Genomic DNA, 16,513 nt, shown 5'->3' with positions numbered 1-16,513 from the left:
CCAGTGTGTGGTGTAGTGGATTGCCTCACGGGCTGATGATGAACAATACAGGGGAAGAACGGCCTCGCGAGAGGTGTTCTTGAGCTGGTGCAGTGTGTTCTACTTGGTCTGGACCTTTCTCTCTTTCTTTTTTCTCCCCCTTGGACCTCTCTCCCTCTTTCTTTGGGGGCTAGTCCTATTTATAGAGGCCCTGGTCCTCTTCCCAAAAAATGAGCGGGAAGGGCGCCAACAATTGGCCATTTTGAAGGGGAACATCTAGTACAAGTTATCCTGACCAAAGGTGGTCTTCGGCTGCCAAAAGCACTGGTGATGACGCCGTCTTGGGCTCCATGGTGACCTCCGTCCTACCGCTCTGCTGGTCTTGGTCTTGTTGCACCGGAATGGTAACCTTTGCCCGATGCCTTGGCCTGTTCTTGCTCCCTTTGCACCAAAGGGGAAACAAGGACACTGCGCAGGCCGGCGCCCGCTTGGTGCCCGCCTAATCTCGATCGTCATGGCTTGCATCACGGGCTCCTCGCGAGGCACCCCTGCCTTGATCTCTCCGCCTCCTCGCGAGCCTGCCTGATGAGGCTGCTCCTGAGGAAGCCTCCTGTCGTCCGCCCCGCAAGGCTTGGCCCCTTGTGAGGGTCTTAAGCTTGAGCTGATGAAGCTGGGCCGCGTTGGGCCCCCACTCGAGCCACGCCGCAGGCCGCAGGCAGGCAAGTCTGGGGACCCCCATTCCCAGAACACCGACAACGCGCCCCAATGCAGTCACCCGACCAGCCAGCTTCTGCATTTCCTTGAGGGTCTGTGGTGGGCTCATGTCCTCAATGGCCTTCATCTTCTCCGGGTTCGCCTCGATTCCTCTGCGTGACACGAGGAATCCCTGCAGCTTGCCGGAAGGGACACCGAACACACACCTTTCTGGGTTAAGCCGCAAGTTCACCTGGCACGGGCTTTTGAAGGTCTCCTCCAGGTCTTGGATCAAGGTTCTCACCTCCCGAGGCTTCACCACAATGTCGTCGACGTAGGCCTCCGTGTTCCTCCCGAGCTGCCTCCCTAAAGCGATGTGCATCAGCCGTGGAAAGGTCGCACCCATGTTGCGTAGTCCGAAGGGCATATAGGTGTAGCAGTACACCCCACACGGGGTCAGGAAGGCTGTCTTCTCTACACATCTTGATTTGGTGATACCCTGAGAACACATCCATGAAGCACAGTAGATCGCACTCAGCAGTGGAGTCGATGATTTGGTCAATGCGTGGGAGAGGGAACGGATCTTGAGGGCAAACTTTGTTGAGGTTGGTGAAGTCGATGCTCATTCGCTCCTTCCCACCTTTCTTAGGCACCACGACGGGGTTCGCCAGCCATTTCGGGTGCCTAACCTCACGAATGGCACCTGCCGCCTCCAACTTGCGGGTCTCTTGGACGATGAAGGCCTGCTTCTCCATGGACTGCCGCCTTGCTCGCTGCTTCACAGGGCGCACATTGGGGCATACCCTTAAGTGGTGCTGAATCACCTCTCTCGGGACCCCCCACCAGCTGATTCGGCTCCCATGCCAATATATCCTTGTTCGCGCGCAAGAACTTCACCAATGCTTCCTCTTGGCTAGGGTTGAGGTTGGAACCTATGGTGAAGGTGGCTCCTGAGGAGTTGTCCTCGTCGACCGGCACCTGCTTGGTTTCTGCCTTGTCTTGGGTGAACAGCTGCTTCTTCTTGGTTGGCGCAGCCTCCTTGGCCTCGTGGGTACCGGCGCCGACGAGCTGCGCTGCCGCAGCGGTCCTGAAGGCAAGTTCGAGTGCCGTTACGGCCTCCTTGGTGTCCCCCTTTACGGTGAGGACACCTTTGCTTCCATGCATCTTCATGAGGTTGTAGGCTAGATGAGTCGCCGCCATGAACTGGGCCAAAGCTGGGTACCCCAGGATGACATTGTACGGGAGACCGATGCGGGCGATGTCGAAGTTGACCAGCTCGGTGCGGTAGTTGTCGCGCGTGCCGAAGGTGACGGGAAGGCGGATCTGCCCCAGGGAGCGGGCAGTGCCGCCACCAACTCCTGAGAAAGGCTTGCTAAGGCTGAGCCGCTCGATCGGCATGTGAAGAAGGCTGAAAGCTTCCACGGAGAGCAAGTTGAGGCCAGCGCCACCGTCGATGGGGGTCTTGGTGACGGCCACATTGCAGATGGTGGGCGTGCAGAGCATCAGAAGCATGCCCGAGCTGGTGGTGGTGACGGGGTGGTCTTCTGAGTTGAAGGTGAGGTCGGCCTTAGGCGCAGCCTAGCCCGGCGGAGCCCTGAGCGCTTGGAAGCGGCACTAATCTGGCAGAGGAATGGCTTGATGTGGCGGTCTGAAGGCGGCGCCTGTGAGCCGCCTAGCAGGGCCGCGACCGCGTGGTGCGCCGGTTCTGCGTAGCGCGTAGTGATGAGGTCGCGCAGCTCCTCCCAAGATGCCACCATGGATCCGGGAAGGTTGAGCAGCCAAGCGCACGGCTCGCCGGCGAGGGCCATGGGAAGCCAGTTGGCCATGACCCTATCATCACCCCCAGCCTCGAGGACGGCCTCCTCGTATGCCAGCAGGAAAGCTGATGGGTCCGCTGCGCTGTCGTAGCGCGGCGGCATCTCCGGCTTGAACTTGGGTGGCCACCGCACCCGCCGCAGGGCGGGGGCCAGGGCTCGGAGCCCTCTGGCCCCGTCGTCGACGCTGGCCTTCAAAGTCGGTGGCAGGGCGTCTGCCATGTGGGCCAAGCGCGGTGGCGACGGAGCACAGATCGACGGAAGAGAAGCTACAGTGCACCCCCTACCTGGTGCACCAAATGTTGGATCACGGGTTCCGGCAAAACCCTCGAGGTTCGAACACTTGGGTGCGCATGAAGGTTTTCTCCCTATCGATCCACGCCCTAGCTCGCTAAGATCTCGCGGATGAACTCCACGAGCTTGCAACACAAAGACACAAGATTTATACTGGTTTGGGCCACCGTTGTGGTGTAATACCCTACTCCAGTGTGGTGGTAGTGGATTGCCTCTTGGGCTGATGATGAACAGTACAAGGGGAAGAACAGACTCCTGAGGTTGAGGTGTTCTTGTGCTTGGCAAACTTGTGTGGGTGAGATGCCTCTGAATGAGTTCTTCCCCTTCTTCTCTTGTCTATGCTGTGGTGGCTAGTTCTACTTATATAGGCCCTAGTCCTCTCCCCAAATATTGAGCGGGAAGGGAGCCAACAACGGCCAATTTGAAAGGGGACAGCTAGTACAGCTTATCCTGACAAAAGTAGTCTTCGCTTGCAAAAAGGCTCTGGTGGTGACGCCGTCTTGGGCTCCATGGTGACCTCCGTCTTGCCGTCCTGCTGGTCTTGGTATCGTTGCACCGATATGGAAACCTTTCCTTGATGCCTCGGCACTCCACGCATGCGCTTGCCCCCTTGGCACCAAAGAGGAAATAAGGACGCTGCACGCGCTGGCACCCGCCTGGCCTCGATCATAATGGCTCACGTCATGAGGACCTCACGAGGTTTGCCTTGCCTTGATCTCTCCGCCCCTCGTGAGCCTTCCTGGAGAGGCCGCTCCTGAGGAGGTCCTGCGTCATCCGCCTCGCAAAGGTCTTGAATACCTCGTCGATGAAGATGGGCCATAGAGACCTGCTAGCTCAGCCACGTCGTGGGCCGCAGGTAGGCAAGTCTCGGGACCCCCATTCCCAGAACACCGACAACCACGACCCATTACGGTGGATGCCACGTGTCGGTTACCCTTGACGAAAACACTTCCATGACGTGACATTTATCGTCATGGAACTGGGCACTTCCGTGATGATAATTTCACTATTGTCATGGATGCTTCTACGACAACACATGTATGACTATCTTGATTCTGTCATAAAATCATCATAGTTGTACATGCATGCCAGAAAACTTGACCTACTGTGACAAAGACGTATCGTGATGAAAGTGTTTTTTTGTAGTGCCTTTTCCTCTAAAGTTGAGGAAGAAGGGAATCTTGACCAAGTGGAGGTGTGTAGGTGAAAGTGCAACTAATCCCTGGGTGGTTTTGGTAATTATTAACGACATATAGCTCATTGAACTAATATCCATTCAAGATAATCTTTTCAGAAAGTTCAATGATTGGCATGGCATGGACTAGAGATGTGCATCCCTCAAAATGCTAAGGACACATATTGGCACAAACTCAAGACTCTACATTTTCATTTTAGTGATCCAAGATCACATTGAGTCCATAGGAAAAGCCAATACTATTAAAAGGGGATGAGGTGTTGTTTAATGGCTTGCTTGCTCAAAATGCTTAGTGATATGCTCCAAAAGCCCTCAACCACTTTCTCATATCCACATATGTCCCAAAACAAAAGTCAAACTCGGCCCCACCAATTTGATCTATCCGGCGCCACCGAGTTCATTTGACATAGCCATAGCCAGAAACCCTAATCAGTTTGGTCTCACCGATAGGGATTTCTGTCTCACCGAGATGGGATTGCAAACTCTCTATTTCCCTTCGTAATGTTTCGGTCTAACCGAGATGAGCGATCGGTCCCATTGAGTTTGCCTGACCAACTCTCTGTTTTCCTATTACTGAAATCGGTCTCACCGAGTTCATGTGATCGATCTCACCGAGATTAAGTTATGCCTTAAACCTAACAAAACCGGTCCCACTGAAAAGTCTAACATTCGCATTTTGAACTGAATCGGTCTGATCGAGTTTCACTATTCGGTCCCACTGAGTTTGGTAAACTATGTGTAACGGTTAGATTTTGTGTGGAGGCTATATATACCCCTCCACCCTTCCTCCATTCATGGAGAGAGAAATCAGGACGTGTCTACATTCCACTACTCATTTTCTGAGAGAGAACCACCTACTCATGTGTTGATACCAAGACATTCCAATCCAACCACAAGAATCTTGACTTCTAGCCTTCCCCAAGTTGCTTTCCACTCAAATTATCTTTCCACCATATCCAAATCTATGAGAGAGAGTTGAGTGTCAGGGAGACTATCATTTGAAGCACAAGAGAAAGGAGTTCATCATCAGCACACCATCTATTACCTTTTGGAGAGTGGTGTCTCCTAGATTGGTTAAGCGTCACTTGGGAGCCTCCGTCAAGATCATGGAGTTGAACCAAGGAGTTTGTAAGGGCAAGGAGATCGCCTACTTCGTGAAGATATACCCAAGTGAGGCAAGTCCTTCTTGGGCGATGGCCATGGTGGGATAGACAAGGTTGCTTCTTTGTGGACCCTTCGTGGATGGAGTCCTCCGTGGACTCACGCAACCATTACCCTTCGTGGGTTGAAGTCTCCATCAACGTGGATGTACGATAACACCACCTATCGGAACCACGCCAAAAATCTCCGTGTCTACATTGCATTTGCTCCCCTCAAACTCCTCCCCTTTACATTCGTATGCAATGATTTACATTCCGCTGCTATACTCTTAGAATTGCATGTGTAGGTTGATTACTTGACTTGTGATAAGTTGCTAAAATCTGCCAATACTTACAATCGGGAAAAGGCTAGATTTTTATTTGGTCAAGTAGTCTAATCACCCCCCCCCCTCTAAACATGCTTTTGATCCTACAAGTAGTATCAAAGCTTTGGTCTCCATTTGCCTTGATTTCCATAGCTTTGGTGATCATAGCCTTGGTTTCACAACCTAGGAGAGTATGGCATCTAGCGAGGGAAATTACCACTATAGAGGTCCTTACTTTGATGGTACTAATTTTGCTAGTTGGAAGCATATGATGAAAATGCATATTCTTGAACATAACCCTGTCGTTTAGGCTATTGTGTGTATTGGCTTGCAAGGTGATTTCTTCGATGGGAGAGAACCGAATCGTGAAGCTACCATGGAAGAATTGAAGATGTTGCAATACAATGCTCAAGCTTGCGATATTGTGACGCCCCGAGACCGTTGTGCCAGGTGTCTTCCAGTTATTCGCCGTCGTTGCCATGTCTTTTGCTTGCGTGTTGCATTTCATCATGTCATAATATGCATTGCATCATCATGTTTTCAAAACTTGCATCCGTCTGGGTCTCCCAGTTCTCTCCGTTGTCCGTTCTGAGCCCAGACACACTTGCACGCGCCCGAGGCATGTCCGAAATATTATTTTATAAGTGGCCGGAAAATTTTCTCGGAATGGGATGAAAGTTGGCGTGCGGTGTTTTATGTTGTAGGTAGGCCGCCTGTCAATTTTCGTCGCATTCGGAGTTCATTTGATGGCCCAACGGATAAATATAGCGGCAATAGTAGCCCGTCAAATTGTCGGGCGTTTTCGGTCTCCGGAAACAGTCGCCGGGCCTCTCTTCTCTTCTCTTCTCTCAGCCTGAGGCCTTCTGCATAGTCCTCTACCCACCACCAGGACCAACCTAACCTCTCTCATCAGCTCGCGGCCCTCCTCGCGCGCGCGTCCGAAAATTGTCTCGGACCCGACCCGAACAGTCGTCACCGCTGCGTCCGGATCATCCCCAAACATCTAGAAAACATCTCCGTTTTATTATTTGATCTCCCTAGCCTATTTATCCGAGACCGTTCGATAAAGATCGGAGGGACCAAATGCCCCTAAACATAAACCGTTTGCTATTTATAGATCACCACTAGCCTATTTTTGGACAAACCCTAAATTCTAGACAGTTTGTCCCTCGCGCCGCCGCCAGCAGCATCGCCCTCGGGATCCCACCCGAGCCGACCCACCTGCAGCGAGCCATCTTCCCAGATCCTCATCGTTTCCCCGTCCACCCAATCCACCCAGCCTTTGATCCATCCATCTGTGACCGCCGGATGGAGATCCAACGGCCACTAGAGCGCCCGAGCTTCCTACGGCGCTCGATTCAGATCGGATCGGGGCCTCCACGAGCGCAGCCCCGAGCTCCCGATCGAGTCCCCTCTGCCGCCTCGTCCACGTCGGAGCACTGCCAGATCACTGGACCACCACCTCTACTCCATCCCTGCTCCCTACTCTGTCCATCTCTCTTTTCCTTCTTTATATCTCCTAATATCTCCATCTCTCTCTGTAACCCGCAGCAACAGGAGACCACCATGGCCGCCCGAGGCACGGAGCTTCGCCATAGCAGCGACCTACATGGACCCCGACCGCCGACTCGGAGCTCCTCGCCACCAAGATTTGACCCGCTCAGAGCCGTTCCCCGGGTCACCGGACCTCCCTGCAAGCTCCGTCGCTGCCATCAAACCTGCTTCCCCTGCTCCACGCCGGACTCAGCTTCCTCGCCATCTCCAGCAACGGCCAGAGCGCCAAGACCCTCCGCCTCGTCCCGCTCGCCTTCTTTGAGCACCTACACTCCACGCCGAGCTCGTCCTCGAGCCCGACGCAGGTCCCGCCGAAGAGCCCTGCTCCTTTCCTCGCCATCTCTGTTTCCTTCTCCTGTATCTCTCTCTTCATTTCCTCCATCTGTTCTTCCTCGCAGGGAACAACCAGAGCACCTCAGTGATCGCCGCCACCGGGATTCACCAGGTTCGGCGAGGCCCTGCGTTCCCTGCCTCCTCCCCGCCAAGTTCGCTGCCGCCATCCTATTTCTTCCCGGTGAGCGCTTCGCCTCTGCTTCGAGGATGAGCCAGGCGCGCCCCGCGTTGACCCTCGGTATCGACCGCGCCAGGTAGCAGCGAGATTCGGCCCAAGCTGCTTCCCTGCTACCACATCTCCACCGAGCTGGGCCAGGCCCATGGTGAGCCTCACCGCAGCGCCCCCTTACACTGTTGGGTCTGTCTCAGATTCGGCCCAGTGGATGTTTTTTCTTGGTTCTGCGATTTGTCTATTTACCAGGGATTTACAGTTTTGCAGTTTAACCCTTGCACTTCATGCATATAATAACTCATCAACCGTGCATCATATTAAAATGATTTATATATGAAAAATCCTTAGAATTTTGTGTAGATTCATATTGTGCAACTTTCATCTATGTTTAAAATGTTTAAAATGATGTTTGCATATATTTTCCCATATTGCCATGTAAAATGATTTATTTCATAACTAAATAACTATAGCTCGGGTTTAAATAAACTTTATATGTAAATGGGGTAGAATTTTGCCTAGTTTAACTTGGTGACATTGCTTTGCATGTTTAACAACTATAAAATATGGTTTAGGGCAGAACAGTACCAAACCTAATACCTGCATATGAGGAGTTTCCGAACTTGTTGTTTTGTTGTTCTGGCCTCATTTAAACTTGCCTAGATTAGATAGTTTTATCATGCTTCACCTCCTGCCATGCTAACAACATTTAATCTTGTTGGGTACATAAACGAGAGAGAACTAAATAATTGATGTGGTGTTTCGTCAATATGCAACTCATTGCATATTGAGCTCCACTTAACTTGTAGTTTTGTTTGTGCCCTTTGCCATGCCATGCATTTTTTAAACCGGACATGCATCATACTTGGTTGTGCATCATGCCATGTTGATGTGTTGGTTGTTTACTATGTTGTTTGCTTCTTTCCGGTGTTGCTTCTTCGGGTTGGTTCCGATAACGTCGTGTGTGTGAGGATTCGTTCGACTACGTCCGTTTATCTTCTTCATGGACTCGTTCTTCTTCCTTGCAGGATTTCAGGCAAGATGATCATACCCTCGAAATCACTTCTATCTTTGCTTGCTAGTTGCTCGCTCTTTTGCTATGCCTATGTTGCGATACCTTCCACTTGCTTATCATGCCTCCCATCTTGTTAAGCCAAGCCTCTAACCCACCTTGTCCTAGCAAACCGTTGTTTGGCTATGTTACCGCTTTGCTCCGCCCCTCTTATAGCATTGTTAGTTGCAGGTGAAGATTGAAGTTTGTTCCTTGATGGAACATGGAGATCATTCCTTGTTGGAACATTGTTTACTTGTTGGGATATCACAATATCTCTTATTTAATTTATGCATCTATATACTTGGTAAAGGGTGGAAGGCTCGGCCTTATGCCTGGTGTTTTGTTCCACTCTTGCCGCCCTAGTTTCAGTCATATCAGTGTTATGTTCTCGGATTTTGCGTTCCTTAAGTGGTTGGGCTATTATGGGAACCCCTTGACAGTTCGCCTTGAATAAAACTCCTCCAGCATTGGTTTTACCATTCGCCACCTAGCCTTTTCTTTTCCCTTGGGAGTCGCACTCTTGAGGGCATCATTTTTTTTCCCCCCCCCCCCCGGGCCAGTGCTCCTCTGAGTGTTGGTCCAAACTAGAGTCCTGTGCAGCGCCCCCTCGGGGAAACTCGAGGTTTGGTTTTAGTTGTATGGAGAGCTCATCTGAGTGTGCCCTGAGAATGAGATATGTGCAGCTCCTATCGGGATTTGTTGGCACATTCGGGCGGTGTTGCTGGTTTAGTTTTACCATTGTCAAAATGTCTTGTAACCGGGATTCCGAGTCTGATCGGGTCTTCCCGCTAGAAGGAATATCCTTCGTTGACCGTGAGAGCTTGTGATGGGCTAAGTTGGGACTCCCCTGCAGGGATTTGAACTTTCGAAAGCCGTGCCCGCGGTTATGGGCAGATGGGAATTTGTTAATGTCCGGTTGTAGAAAACCTGAAGTTGACCTTGATTAAAATACATCAACCATGTGTGTAGCCGTGATGGTCTCTTTCCAGCGGAATCCGGGAAGTGAACATAGTGTTGGAGTTATGCTTGACGTAGGTTGTTCTAGGATCACTTCTTGATCATACTTTTATCGACCGTGCTTTGCCTTCTCTTCTCGCTCTCATTTGCGTATGTTAGCCACCATATATGCTAGTCGCTTGCTGCAGCTCCACCTCATACCTTTTACCTTACCGATAAGCTTAAATAGTCTTGATCGCGAGGGTGTGAGATTGCTGAGTCCCTGTGACTCACAGATATTTCCAAAACCAGCTTGCAGGTGCCGCTGAACCGTGCAGACGATGCAACCAAGCTCAAGGAGGAGCTCGATGAAGATCTTGCCCTTTATGATGTTTCGTTTCTAGTTGATCAGTAGTGGAGCCCAGTTGGGGTCGATCGGGGACCTTGTCGCATTTGGGGTTCTTCTTTTATTTTTGTTCCGTAGTCGGACCTTGATTATATTTGGATGTTGTAATGCTTTATTCATGTATTGTGTCAAGTGGCGATTGTAAGCCAACTATGTATCTCTTTCCCTTATGTATTACATGGGTTGTGTGAAGATTACCTCACTTGCGACATTGCTTTCAATGCGGTTATGCCTCTAATTAAGTCGTGCTTCAACACGTGGGAGATATAGCCGCATCGAGGGCGTTACAAGTTGGTATCAGAGCCTTCCCCGACCTTAGGAGCCCGCACTGCTTGATCGAATTAGCGGACGAGTTGAGTCTAGAAAAATGTTTTGAGTCATTTAGGAATTATATATCGGAGAGTTTAGGAATTCCTTTTACTCCCCAGTCCCTTCATCGCTCTGGTAAGGCAGCCTGACGTAGAGTTTTGACTCTTCTCTTCTCAAATTTCACTAAAAAAAATTTAGGATCACACGGGTATCTTGGAATCGTTCCGATCGATTTGTGACGAGAACATTGTTCTTGGCGCCTCCTGTCATTTAGGGGTTGTGGCAGTGTCCCGGGGAGTTGAGCTCCGAGGTGTTGTCGTCACAATTTTATCATTGCAGTTCTGGAATACCTGAGATTAGTTTCGCCGACATCGAAAATCTCTTTTATGCAGTTTTTGGTGAGATAACCTCGACGCCACCCAGTACTGGGGCTGGAGTTCGGGAGTATTGCCATAACTCGTATAACGGATGCTTTTCGAAGGTTGAGGTAGATGATTTCCAAAGGTTTCTTGGTTATGTGTTGAAGGACGGATACAGCTGGATGTAGGATTTGCTAGTTTTGGGTGAGATATTATGCTTCCCCTATATCCCCAACACCTGATTGCATAACCGGAAAATTTCAGGAGTTTTTAAGTGGGAATTCAAGTAGCTCTTAGGATATCTTTCTGACAGATGTATGATATGAAATTGGGGTTCGACGTCTAGTGGTACGCCTATTCACGGTTGGTTTTACAGTTGTCTCATTGTGTCTTAAAGAGTCCTTGGCTATGCCGACTCGGGGACGCTTCGTATGTCATGTGCACTGCCTTGTACATGATGGTGCTGTACGATCGAGCCCGTGTAGGCCCCACCATGAAAAATTCGGACGAAATCTCTATCATATGTTTGTTCCGACTTATTCTGCAAGCCAATCCTTTGTTTTGTTTTGAGTTGTGGTATTCGAGTTGCTTCAATGCCAAGTGTTGATTCCATACCTTTCCTAAACGCTGTTCTCATACTTCGATGTGAATACCAATCCTTCTTGATCATCGAGATTGTGCTGTCAATCCTTTTCAACCGGTGTGTTTCTCTTCAAGTGGATCCGATCACTTCAACATCCGCAAGATCAATTCTAAGTTTCTCAGCGGTGTTCGTTGCATCCATTCCAAATTGTCTTTGTTTTTCCCACCCTCCCTCCCATTCTTTTTCTCCAAGGATTCAGATTTCTTAATCGAGTATCCATCTTATTGATGCGAGGCCTCTTCATTCCTTTTTCGTCAATATTCTTATCTGGTGTTTCTCATGAAGATTCTAATGGAGCTTATAGTTTATCATTCTTCGTTCTTTTTTCTTCTACGGTGGATCCAATTCAAGCTTTTGGTGTTGATCATATCCCTTTCCTCATTTTCAATGCTTTCTCATGCTGATGCAATTCTTAATCTTTCACCTCTCGCTATTCAATTGTTCCGGAGTGCCGAAGATATCTCGAAGATTCGTGTTTCCACTCTGCATTTGTTCAAGATCTTTCGAGGATGTTCTCTCATTCAAGTCTTTTATTTCAACCGGTGCATTATCTCTCTTCAAATCGTTCAACGGTGTTTCTTTTGAGTGGGCCCTAACCCACAGGTCTTTTCCCAGGATCTTACCTAACTCTTCTTATTCTCCCAGAGTTAGTCTCAAATTCATTTCAAAGTTTGATGTAAGAATGAATTGTCATCAGTCAAATGCCTTTCTCCAAGATCTTTCATTTCTTTTCATCGTTGGCTCAACCTTTCTAATTTTTCATTCCGGAGTGCCTCAACAATTCTTGGTGGTGTTTATCTTTCTCTGCATTTGAAGACCGAGGAAGAGTTTTCCCTTGAATCTTGTTTCGTTCTATCAAAGATTCATGGTTCTAGCTTTTTGCCATTCTCTCACCATTGTATTCATTTGTGAGTATTTCTTTTCACCCATCCGGTGCATTTCAAGAGTATTTCAGTTTGTTTTTCTATGAAGCCCATCATTTCAGAAGATTTTTTTTCATTCTAGCTTTCAGCTCTCGTTCTCCAAATCTTACCGGTGCTTCGTTCAAGTTTTCTCTAATCAATTTGGGATCTCTTCGTTCACTTGCATCGAAATTCCCTCGAGTATCTTCGCTCAGTTTCCAATTCCTCTTGCTGATGTGTTTGTTTTTCTTCGTTCATTTTCAATTCTTACGGTGGTTCTTCCAAGATTTTGTCTTCCTTCGTTCATCATATCAATTTATTCGTTGTTTCAACCCGACCGGTGGTTCATGGAAGACCTTTCCAAGTTGACGCTATATCTATCTTAATCCTTTCTACGAGAATAAGTAGTGTGCAGAATCCGTTAATTGTCATCAATTTAATTGGTGAAGGATAAGCATAATGTAATTCTTATTCTTCCTTCATCGAGTAAATTCAATTCCCTAGTCCGGAGGCTCATCAAATTCTTGATCTCAATTGTTTCATCTTCTATTTTCCCGGAGTTCCAACCTCTCGCAATTATATCATTCCAAAGATCCATCAAATCATTGCAAGGATTCAACTTGTGTTTTCGACCTCTCTTTCCTTCTGTTTGATCATTTCTTTCGTTACCGGAGTTCTTCATGGAGGTTCTACATGATGGTTCATCAAGGATTTAATTTCCTTCTCGAAGTGTTCATCAAGATTCTTTTCAGAGGAGCTCAAGTATGACTTATCTCGCATTTTAAAGTGCATTTCTTTCTACCTTATCACTGGAGATGGTATTATGTCATTCTTTATAATTTGAGTTCACATTTCATGATTCACATGTTATTAAGAATGAGGTATTTTAAATCCACCAACCAACTAGTTGGAGCTATCTTGTGTCATGTTTCAACTAAAGCCTTCCCTAAGGATTGTTGCTACTTATGGTGCTTATAAATGACCCAAGTTCTTTTATCCTCCTGGTGAAATAGCTTTCTCGTCTCCTTGTTCATACCAATCCAATTCTTTTTCCATGAGTGGCAGGTTGTCACCTCATAATTTGAGATGTATTCCATAAGAACTTATCGAGCTTATCCTTTTCATTGTTGGTTTTCCAACAACTCCGTTGGACCCTTCTTCTAAAGATGCCTTTTCAAAATCTTTTGTGACAGAAGTTGGCACTTTTCTTCTCCATTCTTTTATCTCAATGATCTATCTTCTATTTCTCTCTTCCGGAGGCATTGCGATGTTGCTCTTTTCAACCCATCATTTTGTTTTGTTAAGATCATGCTTCTTTCTTTTGCTTATCCATTTAACCGGAGTGTCGTGTCCTCTGCTCAAGTTCTTTTCGCCTTATCAAGTCTTGCATCCCTTCTCAACCGGAGTGCTGCCCGAAGTTGTTTTTCCTTGTTCCTCTTTTCTAACGGATTGTTTTCGACTTTGTTCACCTGCGTTGTATTCTTTTCTCGAATTTGTTCAACCTCTCAAGGTTCTTTGGTTTCACTCGTTTGTCAAAGAAGCAACTTAGTTTTACCTCTTCTCTTTCTTTTCCGTTGTTCCTCCGGTGCCATTCTAGATCTCGGGACGAGATCCTCTCATAGTGGTGGAGTGTTGTGATGCCCCGAGACTGTTGTGCCAGGTGTCTTCCAGTTATTCGCCATCGTTGCCATGTCTTTTGCTTGCGTGTTGCATTTGATCATGTCATCATATGCATTGCATCATCATGTTTTCAAAACTTGCATCCCTCCGGGTCTCCCAGTTCTCTCCATTGTCCGTTGTGAGCCCAGACACACTTGCACGTGCCCGCGGCATGTCCGAAATATTCTTTTATAAGTGGCCGGAAAATGTTCTTAGAATGGGATGAAAGTTGGCGTGCGGTTTTTTTATGTTGTAGGTAGGCTGCCTGTCAATTTTCGTCGCATTCGGAGTTCGTTTGACGCCCCAACGGATAAATATAGCGGCAATAGTAGCTCGTCAAATCGTCGGACGTTTTCGGTCTCCGGAAACAGTCGTCGGGCCTCTCTTCTCTTCTCTTCTCCCAGCCTGAGGCCTTCTGCACAGTCCTCTACCCACCACCAGGACCAACCTAACCTCTCTCGTCAGCCCGCGGCCCTCCTCACGCGCGCGTCCGAAAATTGCCCCGGACCCGACCCGAACAGTCGTCACCATTGCGTCCAGATCATCCCCAAACGTCTAGACAACATCTCCGTTTTATTATTTGATCTCCCTATCCTATTTATCCGAGACCGTCCGATTAAGATCGGAGGGACCAAATGCCCCTAAACATAACCCGTGTGCTATTTATAGATCACCACTAGCCTATTTTTGAACAAACCCTAAATTCTAGACAGTTTGTCCCTCCCGCCGCCGCCAGCAGCATCGCCCTCAGGATCCCACCTGAGCCAACCCACCTGCAGCCAGCCATCTTCCCAGATCCTCATCATTTTCCCCGTCCACCCAATCCACCCAGCCTTTGATCCATCCATCCGTGACCGCCGGATGGAGATCAAACGGACACTAGAGCGCCCGAGCTTCCTACAGCGCTCGATTCAGATCAGATCGAGGCCTCCACGAGCGCAGCCCCGAGCTCCCGATCGAGTCCCCTCCGTCTCCTCGTCCACGTCGGAGCACTGCCAGATCGCCGGACCACCGCCTCTGCTGCGTCCCTGCTCCCTACTCTGTCTATCTCTCTTTTCCTTCTTGTCTCTATCTCCTAATATCTCCATCTCTCTCTGTAACCCGCAGCAACAGGAGACCACCATGGCCGCCCGAGGCACGAAGCTTCGCCGCAGCAGCGACCTCCATGGACCCCGACCGCCGACTCGGAGCTCCTCGCCGCCAAGCTTTGACCTCCTCGGAGTCGTTCCCCAGGTCGCCGGACCTCCCTGCAAGCTCCGTTGCCGCCATCAAACCTGCTTCCCTGCTCCACGCCGGACTCGGCTTCCTCGTCATCTCCAGCAACGGCCAGAGCGCCAAGACCCCCCGCCTCGTCCCGCTCGCCTTCTTCGAGCACCTACACTCCACGCCGAGCTCGTCCTCGAGCCCGACGCAGGTCCCACCGACGAGCCCTGCTCCTTTCCTCGCCATCTCTGTTTCCTTCTCCTGTATCTCTCTCTTCATTTCCTCCATCTGTTCTTCCTCGCAGGGAACAACCAGAGCACCTCAGTGATCGCCGCCACCGGGATTCGCCAGGTCCGGCGAGGCCCTGCGTTCCCTGTCTCCTCCCCGCCAAGTTCGCTGCCGCCATCCTGTTTCTTCCTGGCGAGCACTTCGCCTCTGCTTTGAGGATGAGCCAGGCGTGCCCCGCGTTGACCCCCGGTATCGACCGCGCCAGGTAGCAGTGAGATTCGGCCCAAGCCGCTTACCTGCTACCACATCTCCACCGAGCTGGGCCAGGCCCATGGTGAGCCTCACCGCAGTGCCCCCTTACACTGTTGGGTCTGTCTCAGATTCGGCCCAGTGGATGTTTTTTCTTGGTTCTGCGATTTGTCTATTTACCAGGGATTTATAGTTTTGCAGTTTAACCCTTGCACTTCATGCATATAATAACTCATCAACCGTGCATCATATTAAAATGATTTATATATGAAAAATGCTTAGAATTTTGTGTAGACTCATATTGTGCAACTTTCATCTATATTTAAAATGTTTAAAATCATGTTTGCATATATTTTCCCATGTAAAATGATTTATTTCATAACTAAATAACCGTAGCTCGGTTTTAAATAAACTTTATATGTAAATGGGGTAGAATTTTGCCTAGTTTAACTTGGTGACATTGCTTTGCATGTTTAACAACTATAAAATATGGTTTAGGGCAGAACAGTACCAAACCTAATACATGCATATGAGGAGTTTCCGGACTTGTTGTTTTGTTGTTCCGGCTTCATTTAAACTTGCCTAGATTAGATAATTTCATCATGCTTCACCTCTTGCCATGCTAACAACATTTAATCTTGTTGGGTACATAAACGAGAGAGAACTAAATAATTGATGTGGTGTTCCGTCAATATGCAACTCATTGCATATTGAGCTCCACTTAACTTGTAGTTTTGTTTGTGCCCTTTGCCATGCCATGCATTTTTTAAACCGGACATGCATCATACTTGGTTGTGCATCATGCCATGTTGATGTGTTGGTTGTTTACTATGTTGTTTGCTTCTTTCCGGTGTTGCTTCTTCGGGTTGGTTCCGATAACGTCGTGTGTGTGAGGATTCGTTCGACTACGTCCGTTTATCTTCTTCATGGACTCGTTCTTCTTCCTTGTGGGATTTCAGGCAAGATGATCATACCCTCGAAATCACTTCTATCTTTGCTTGCTAGTTGCTCGCTCTTTTGCTATGCCTATGCTGCGATACCTTCCACTTGCTTATCATGCCTCCCATCT

This window comes from Triticum urartu, chromosome 7 (assembly GCF_003073215.2).
Source record: "Triticum urartu cultivar G1812 chromosome 7, Tu2.1, whole genome shotgun sequence".
NCBI classification, from domain to species: Eukaryota; Viridiplantae; Streptophyta; class Magnoliopsida; order Poales; family Poaceae; genus Triticum; species Triticum urartu.
Note: the sequence above shows the minus strand (reverse complement) of the source record.